Genomic DNA, 8,984 nt, shown 5'->3' with positions numbered 1-8,984 from the left:
ATCTAGAATACAATAATTGTAGTTCTGTAATAATTAGTTGCATATGAAAGTTATATATGAAAATGTTTACCAAATTCTTTGTCATCTGATTGAAAATGCATATTTACAGTATAATCATGATATCTATAGTCATGATAGTACAGTCTGTAAACTTCATATGTACAGGCAAATTACAAAACAGAATTAGAAAAAGACAACTAAAAAAAAATGCTTCTTAATGCCTGAGTTGCTTGCAGTGCAAAAATATGACATTTTTATATTTATTTTTACTTTTTCGCAATCAAAATGTTTAAAGTTCCACCCAAACCCTTCTTTTTTTCAAATTGGCCTCCTCCTATAAGTCATCACAATTTAAAACCTAGACAACAGATAAAAGCATTCCTAGTGCTGTGATTCAGCCATTATTTAGCTAATGCAGGTAGACAGAGGTTTTTTTCAGATCTCATTTTAAACTAAAAAAACAATGTATCCATGCTCTTGGACGACATTTTGTAGAGACAACAATTACAACTTTAATTTTGATAACTTGTTTTGGCCAAAAATATATCTTTGTGTTCAATCCTAAAAGAAACCAAGGTACAATCTTATACCATATGTTTATAAAAATAAAAACAGACAACACAAGAATTAAATTTAACACCATCATTTTCATTATTATTTTAATAAAAAAAATTACCAGTGTTATATTTCCCTTTTAAATATAGGTAAGCAATTTTTCTACCTGAACATTTATTTTTTATAAAAATTATGACACTGAAGGTCATGAAGGTTGGAAATGCGCATCTGGTGCAGGAAAATTGGTACCGTTAATTTTATTACTACCACTTGGTCGATGTCTCTGCTGGTGGACTATTAGTCCCTGAGGGTATCACCAGCCCAGTAGCCAGTACTTCGGTACTGGCATGAAAATACGGATTTTTTTGTGTTATTAAAATTTGCTGTTACAAAATATTAGAAATTATTATAAATTAAGGAATGTATCTCCCTCATGCAAAGCTCTGATTCCATTCACGGATTTGGCTATACTTTTTGGACCTGTTGGATTATACAGATCTTCATCTTTTTTATAAGTTTTGGATTTCAAATATTTTGGCCACGAGCATCACTGAAGAGACATGTATTGTCGAAATGCGCATCTGGTGCAGGAATTTTTTTTTATTGGAAATGCACTTTAATTTGTCATCAACAAAAAAAAATGTTATCTAAATTGGTGTTCATTCTAGATCTTTGTTGGGAAAATAGTTTCAAAAATAAATTACAAATGCCGTACACGTGAAATATGCAATAACATACATGGAATAAAAAAACCTGTAAAAAAATGTTAGATTCGATTTTGACTGCAATGTCTACAGTTTCTTCCTTTCTATCATGTTAATCAATGTATCTGAGTTAACAGGAAAACTTCAAAGAATATTAAGGAATAAAAAATTAAGTTTTTTTCAATATTTACAACAAAATATTTGAAGGAAACCTCCTTTAAAAACATCATTTATGTATATGCACATATGGATGATGAAATTGACATTAACCCTAAATGATAATTTAAATAAAATAGTCATCAAGAAAATTATGAACATGATTGATATTAAATGCAATGCCACAAAATGATAATAAATTAAATAAATGAATTATAATCCAACATTCAATGACCAGTCAGATCTGATAAAAAAAAATATTATCTAATAGTTATACACGAATGACATAATGAACTTGCATGAAGTACAAAAATGTAATAATGCTACCATTAAATGTATATTATTATATAAAAAATGCTCATCAATGTGTTAAATCTATAATAAAATTGGTTCCTAATGTACTTGTACCATATTGAAATCATGGCAATGTTTGATTTTTTGTTATTTAGAGAATTTAGTGTTTCTGTTTTATTGATTCACAAATATTATATTTGAAACAGGAGAAGAGTATGACATTTCATATAGATACTGTCTATTGTTGAATACTGTATCTTTTGGGCTAACCCTACATGTTTTATCAAACTACAATGTATATTGACAATAAACATGATAAAATAAAAAGAAGAAAAAAATATACATATCATATGGGAGATAACTCTAGACAACTGTACGAGATAAAAACATAAGAATTTATACAATGTTTCAAAGTTACAAGTAAACAAGATTGTAATAGTTAATCTTCAAATATAGTAAAATTTGTTGTTGAATCATTTTCTGCATTTATTCATACACAGAACATTTATTATTCAACAGAGTCCAGTTGTTCCAAATATTTTGGCATGTGCATTAGTACCAAAATGTTGGTTTCATATCTGAGTTTCATAGCACATGTTTCAGATCTATATATATTTAGCTGCATAAATGTGCGACCCTAGCTTAAAAGATACAAATTAGATTAGAAGCGGATTGAGAACGGGATTATAGGGATACATTCGCTTGAAAATGGTTGAATATCGAAGCTTCCTGAACAATATCTGACTGTTGTCGTGATTAAATTATTTGTTTTACAAATTTTAATTAAGGTTTGAATTTCCATGCACGATTCACAGGATCTTGATCAGACTTTTGACAAATTTTTATCGTCAAACTGCGACGGCAGTAAAAAACGTGAATGTGTGACCCCAGCTTAAAGCCCCAGTCCCACTAGACCACGATTGCACCACGATCACCTCTTTCTAAAAAAAAATCAGAGCGTGGTGAGGTCGCGGTATGAGCATGATTAATATCGCACTAAGATCTGTGAAAAAAATGCAAATTTTGATGATCGTAGTACGATCGTGTAGATCGCAGTAAGGTCGTATCACGGTCGTGGTGTGGTCTTCAAGATCGTTTAAGCTGGGGTCACACATTTACGATTTTTACTGCCGTCCTTGACAGGACCATTCCTGATTAAAATTTGTCAAAAGTCTGATCAAGATCCTGTGTATCGTGGATGGAAATTAAAACTTTAATTAAAATTTGTAAAACAAATAATTTAATCACGACAACAATCAGATATTGTTCAGGAAGCGTCGATATTCAACCGTTTCCAAGCGAATTTATCCCGATAATCCCGTTCTCAATCCGCTTCTAATCCAATTTGTATCATTCGCAAGGTAAAATTCGACCGAGTCTGTTACGACTGCGTCCCGATTCTACCGAATGTAATCCGACAGATATCAGACAGTGACCAGACAGTGAACCGACGCTGACGGAAGTTATCCGTTCGAAAACTGTCGGCATAATCGGGATGAGCAGGTACTGTCGGAACGCAATCCTATCACGGTCCGCTCTATCGCATTGCAAACGGTTTTGTCTGGTCTCATTCGTATTGTGTTCTGTAATTGTCGGGACTCTGACGTGGGTATCATTGCCGAATTTCGTATTAATAACGGGACTGTTCCGGAACGGTTTCGGCAAAAACGGTTCGCAATCGACAAGATCGGGATGCAATCTGGACTCTATCGGCAGAAAAACAGCAATGAAAAATTTCTCCAGATCATTCCCGTTCCACAGGACACCGTCCAGAATACACAGAAGATTGTTAGGATTTTGACCTGATACAGCAGAATCTGTCACGACATAGGCACGATTGTAATCCGACTAGACTAAATCGGCTGAGTTTCCCCAAATGTTACGGGACGCAGCTAACCGTCGGGGTGCTTCGCCGAACTATTCGGACCCTTCCCGACCGGTAGGAATCTGTTACGAACTTAAACGACTGCGTTCAGACAATGATAGGACATTCCAGATAATTGAGGATAGTAATCCGACTTTTTCACTGTTCGTGTCGTATCGCTGTCTGATCTCAAACGGGAGCAATAATCGGCAATGTGTGAACCCCGCATTATATTGAAATTATTTTTAAAAAACAAAAACAAACGATATATGAAAAATCTTGCATGTCTGCTTTTTTTTTCTAATCAAAATCACATACGTGTACGTTATAATGTCATTTTTTTAGTTTGAAGTAAAGTAGAAATTTTGAGTTTGAGAAAAGGCGAAATTTTGAGTTTTAAAAAAAAATCAAAATTTTGAATTTTTACTTAGTCGTAATACAAAAATTTGAGAAGGTCAAGTTCGAGATGAAGTCAAAATTTCGACTTTGAAAAATATTTCATTACAAATTTTATGTTTACTATGTCCCTAATACGCTTTCGTAAGAAATACTTTGAAAAAACAAGGGTTCATGCTTTTTATTAGATATATATACTATTGGGAGTATAAAACCAGCGAATTGATCTTTTGATAATAAAAAAAAATGTTTGGACTTTAACGGTGCTTTTTTGTGGACTGTAGCGGAACTTGTTATTGTGGACTTTAACGGCGTTTTCTTGTGGACTTTAGCGGAGGTCATTTTGTGGACTTTAGCGGAAAGTTTGTGGACTTTAGCGGCGTTGTGGACTTTAGCGGAAAATTGTTGTGGATTTTAGCGGTGTTGTGGACTTTAGAGGAATTGTGGACTTAAACGGTTCCACAGGTGACCAGTAATATGGTCATTTTAATAAATTTCCTGTTACAAAACTTTGAATTTTTCGAAAAAAAAGAATTTTCTTATTCCAGGCATAGATTACCTTAGGCGTATTTGGCACAACTTTTTGGAATTTTGGATCCTCAAGGCTCTTCAACTTTGTACTTGTTTGGCTTTATAAATATTTGATATGAGCGTCACTGATGAGTCTTATGTAGACGAAACGCGCGTCTGGCGTACTAAATTATAATCCTGGTACCTTTGATAACTTTTTAACTTTTAACACCTGGAAGAACTTGAACATCCATTGTCACCAATGATGCAAAGATTTGTCATTTAAATCAATTACGTCGCATTCTGCTATCATGTCAGATAATTCAGAGTGAATTGTCGCCACTATTTTCCACATAAATTATTTGCATTTTATGCGATGCCTTCAACTTTATTCTTTAATCAAACAAAATTTAAGAATACAAATAATTGGGTTATTGTGCTTTGGAAAGTTTGTGTATTTTGTCTCTCGTTTTTGTTTGTGTGCCTTGTCTATGTGCCTTTTTCTTCTATTTGTTGACATATTTGTTTCTTTTCATTGTGATTAACATTATATCACGCTGTTGACTGCTTATCCCTATGTTGACATCTACCTATTATGTCTTTTTGTTTTGTTCACATAGATTTCAAACTTAGATTTCACTTAGAACATTTCATCATACTATATTCTGCAATTCGTTTCAGATTGCATCCCAGTAACAGACACATAATAATCAGCATGGCGGCGGAGTAGCCGTTAAAATGAGTTTCAAGAAACTTTCAATTACAAGTGACTAATGTCAGGATATAACGGGGTTACATAAAGTTTTCTTTCACCTTGATAAAATTGCAGTCAATTTTCTCAAAATTATTTCCAAGCCATTGAGATGAATTCGATCGATTACATTGTGTTTTCAATATAATTATGTTTTCGTGTAGATAGACTATAGAACAATGGTACATGTAGTTTATGTGACATTGAAACCATTGAACAACGCTGTTAAGGATTTCTTTTGAGAATAAATTCAATAATTTTAAACAGAAAGATGGAGATAAGATTTCTAATTACATTCCAATCAGTATGCAAGACACACAAAGGAGCAACAAAACCTGAAACTGGAAGAACAATGAGGATCACGCTCGATCATATGCATATAAAGATATCAACCACGCTATCTGTTTCTTCTTATAACAAACTTTCGAATCTTTCGAGTAAAAGAACAGTTATTATTGCTTAGTCTTTATTTTTCTATGGTGTGACTTGTGTACTATTATTTGTCTGTTTATTTGATTTATGTGGGTTTCACTGTACCTCTGGTATCTTTCGCCCCTCTTTCAGTATAGGTAAATGAGTTCTATTTTGTATATATTCGGATGACGTATCTGATTTATATTCCAACTGATCAATACTACTTGTGGTCTATTCCCCAAAAGTTGTAACGACGGTTTATCTTTGTGCTTTAATAATATAAAACGAAACAAATCAAATTATTAATGCACAAATTAAAAAAAAAACCATAATAATCTTTTATTATCTCCTTCGTGTGTTTCGAGAACGATAAATCTCAAATGCCAGCTCTGTAAAAAGCTAGGTTCTTTTTGTTTTTGTCTTACATTTAAAACTGTAAACATTTGTCTCTTTGGTTAAAGTAATAAGTCTGCTTGTTATAAAATTTTAATAACAGTCAATGAGTGGAAACCGATTACTTACACCCAATTGTGGTAACAGCGTATGTAAGCAGATTCGACGTTGTCAGAACTCGTATGAACATCGTTTCCGCAAATCTTTCTATAAAACTGAATGACAGATGTGGAAACACATGTTATTCTGCATGGTGTCAATAACAGATATTGCAACGTCAAAAAGTATCTGTTATAAACAGATTGGACGGCGTATTTCGACACTTTATTTAATTCTGATCCCTGCTCTTTTCTTTTCAAGTTTGAATAGAATTAACTATTACCAGCAAGTGCACTATTGTGGAGAACAACACGAGTTTTAACGACTACTGAATACAATACTTATAATGTTCTTTTATAGGGTTTTTTTCCTGCTTTTTTTTTAGATATCGAGTTTGTTTATAAATGTTTCAGCAGCCATGTTTGAATGCGTATTTGGTAATCGGAACCCCAAATTTTATAAGTGTATGCTTTAACTAATAGCTTGTATCTTTTAGTTCTTCAGCTGATTATCCTTAAGCTTTTATAGAATTTCTTGGTAAATTACTCTTCATATTAATGGATGTTTTAAAATCGATTGTATCAGTGATAATTGTTGCAGACAACCAGGGTGTACTCCATCAATCGGTGTAATTAATTTATAAATAGATAACTGTTCCATGTGTTATTCTTTTAAAATCAAATTCAGATTAGGCTAACTTCAAAAACATTGTGATGAGATATACTCCACCAGTGGTGTCAATCAGATGTAATTCTAAAGATCTACTGCTAACTTATAGATCACAATTTCTGCAATTATTTGTTTCACACTGTTTGAATTACAAGAAAATCGCCATGGTTATAAAATGCAACTAATTACACCATTACTAAGACAATTCTATACTAGTGTTCTTGTAAATGCTAGAAAATACATCAAATAACACCATTATAAACTTTTTTTTTTAAATGTACCTGTGACGCCACTGTTCTCGTGACGCACAGTTCATTATTCTTTTGTGCTGTATTTGTGTTCTGTCGTAAATTAATTTTAGGTGTTCGTTGTCATTCTATGGTTTATATGTTGAAATGTACTATTATATTATCTATTTATGTATTTCTCTTTCCTGAATATTCTTGCAATTATTTGTACTTTATTCCTGTCACGTCATGTTGCCATTTTAGAGGACATATAAGCGGGAGGTTTGGTTATCTGATTCGCAAGTGTCAACTGCATTCGTGTGCATTTAGTAAAAAAATTGATATGATAAAATATATTGCCACTTTGTGTGATTTTTTCTACTGATATTTTATTTCAAATTATTTTATGATGATCAGTGTGTTACCAGTAGCTTTCAAATCAACAACAAAAACTGTTTTGCCTTTATTTCCCATCGCTTGAACAGTCGTTTGTTTGTTTAAATTTACATGAAGCTACTATAAAATTGTTATTTCAAACTTTACCTCTTTGTCTATTGAAGTTTCTTATGTTGGCTTCACTTTTAAACTATGGTCTGCATATCATCAATGTTATTATTATTGAACTTATATATAAAAACCTTATATATGACACATCTTAACCAGTTTGTAGTTAAGAGTGTCTCTCGAAACATTAATAAGGGGGATAGGACCTATATCGGGACTCCGGGATCGGGTGTTTTTAAGCTCGGGATTTCGGGATTGACCCTTTCGGGATCCGGGAATTCTTGATATCGAATTTTGGGACTTCGGGATTTCGTGGTTTTAAACCCGGGATTTCAGGATTTCGCGTTTTTAAGCTTGGGATTTCGGTATCAGGACCCCTCCTATCCCCTCATTAATTCCTTTTTTTTACGATTTAAGGATCAATATAAACGCTAAAGGAAGATATTTGAAAATAAAACAGAATTTTCGTAAACTCGAAATAAATCAGTAGGGTTTATGTGACGTTACTTTTGACAAAAATTGTCATCCAGACAAGATTTCCATTTTCAAACAGAATACGACCAATGTTATTTTTTTAATTCTGAAATATTGCATTTTAATGATTTAACAGGCCGATATATGACTGAAATAAAATAATCTTTTAATGTTCGCAGCTACCAGGAATTTGTTTCATTAATGGTTGAAAAAATCGTCAATGCTGTAATAAATTTATTCAATAACGTATTAATTCTCTCATATTATGCAATCTTAGAGTATTTAGAAAATTAACTTCATCGTTTGTATTCATTTAGGAAACTTTTATGCTGCCATGTTTTGATTAATGTATTTTAGTTCCATTTGGATTGATATTTCATTTTTCAATTAACTTCAGAGTCAATTTAGTTGAATGGTTTTTGTATTACTCTATAACAAAATAAGGAGATGTGGACAATGACAACTATCAACTATAGACGAAAGGAAAATACTGCCTCTGTATGTATTTCTACAACAAATGCTACATGGTTATGCGTCTGAATAATGCTGAGCAATCTTTCCTTTTAGTTATATGTAGTAACTTATTTCCATTGACAATCAAATTTTGATGGAGTGAAAGAAGGAAGAGCAATAAGATGGTATGTTTTATAAATCAACGCCATCTCAGAAAAAAGAATTAATAACTGTGTCAAGGTTCCCCATACTGAAAATAACGAGGTGCTCCGCAGAACCCTGAATACTAGTAGTTGAGGCAAGTATGGACACAACATTCAAGATAATACAGCTCTGAATTTGGATTGTGATCATTTTTTTTATTATATTTTTTTTTACATAATATAGGTTTTTGACACAAAACGAATTTCAAGACCTTACAAATCTATTGTGCAATATTGTACAATTAAAGATTTCTTCTTCAAATTTAAAAAAAAAATGGAATTTGAGAAATTTAGAGAAAAAAGAAATAAAACTACAGT

Source organism: Mytilus trossulus, chromosome 1 (genome assembly GCF_036588685.1).
Source record: "Mytilus trossulus isolate FHL-02 chromosome 1, PNRI_Mtr1.1.1.hap1, whole genome shotgun sequence".
Classification (NCBI taxonomy): domain Eukaryota; kingdom Metazoa; phylum Mollusca; class Bivalvia; order Mytilida; family Mytilidae; genus Mytilus; species Mytilus trossulus.
This window is presented reverse-complemented; position numbering follows the sequence as displayed.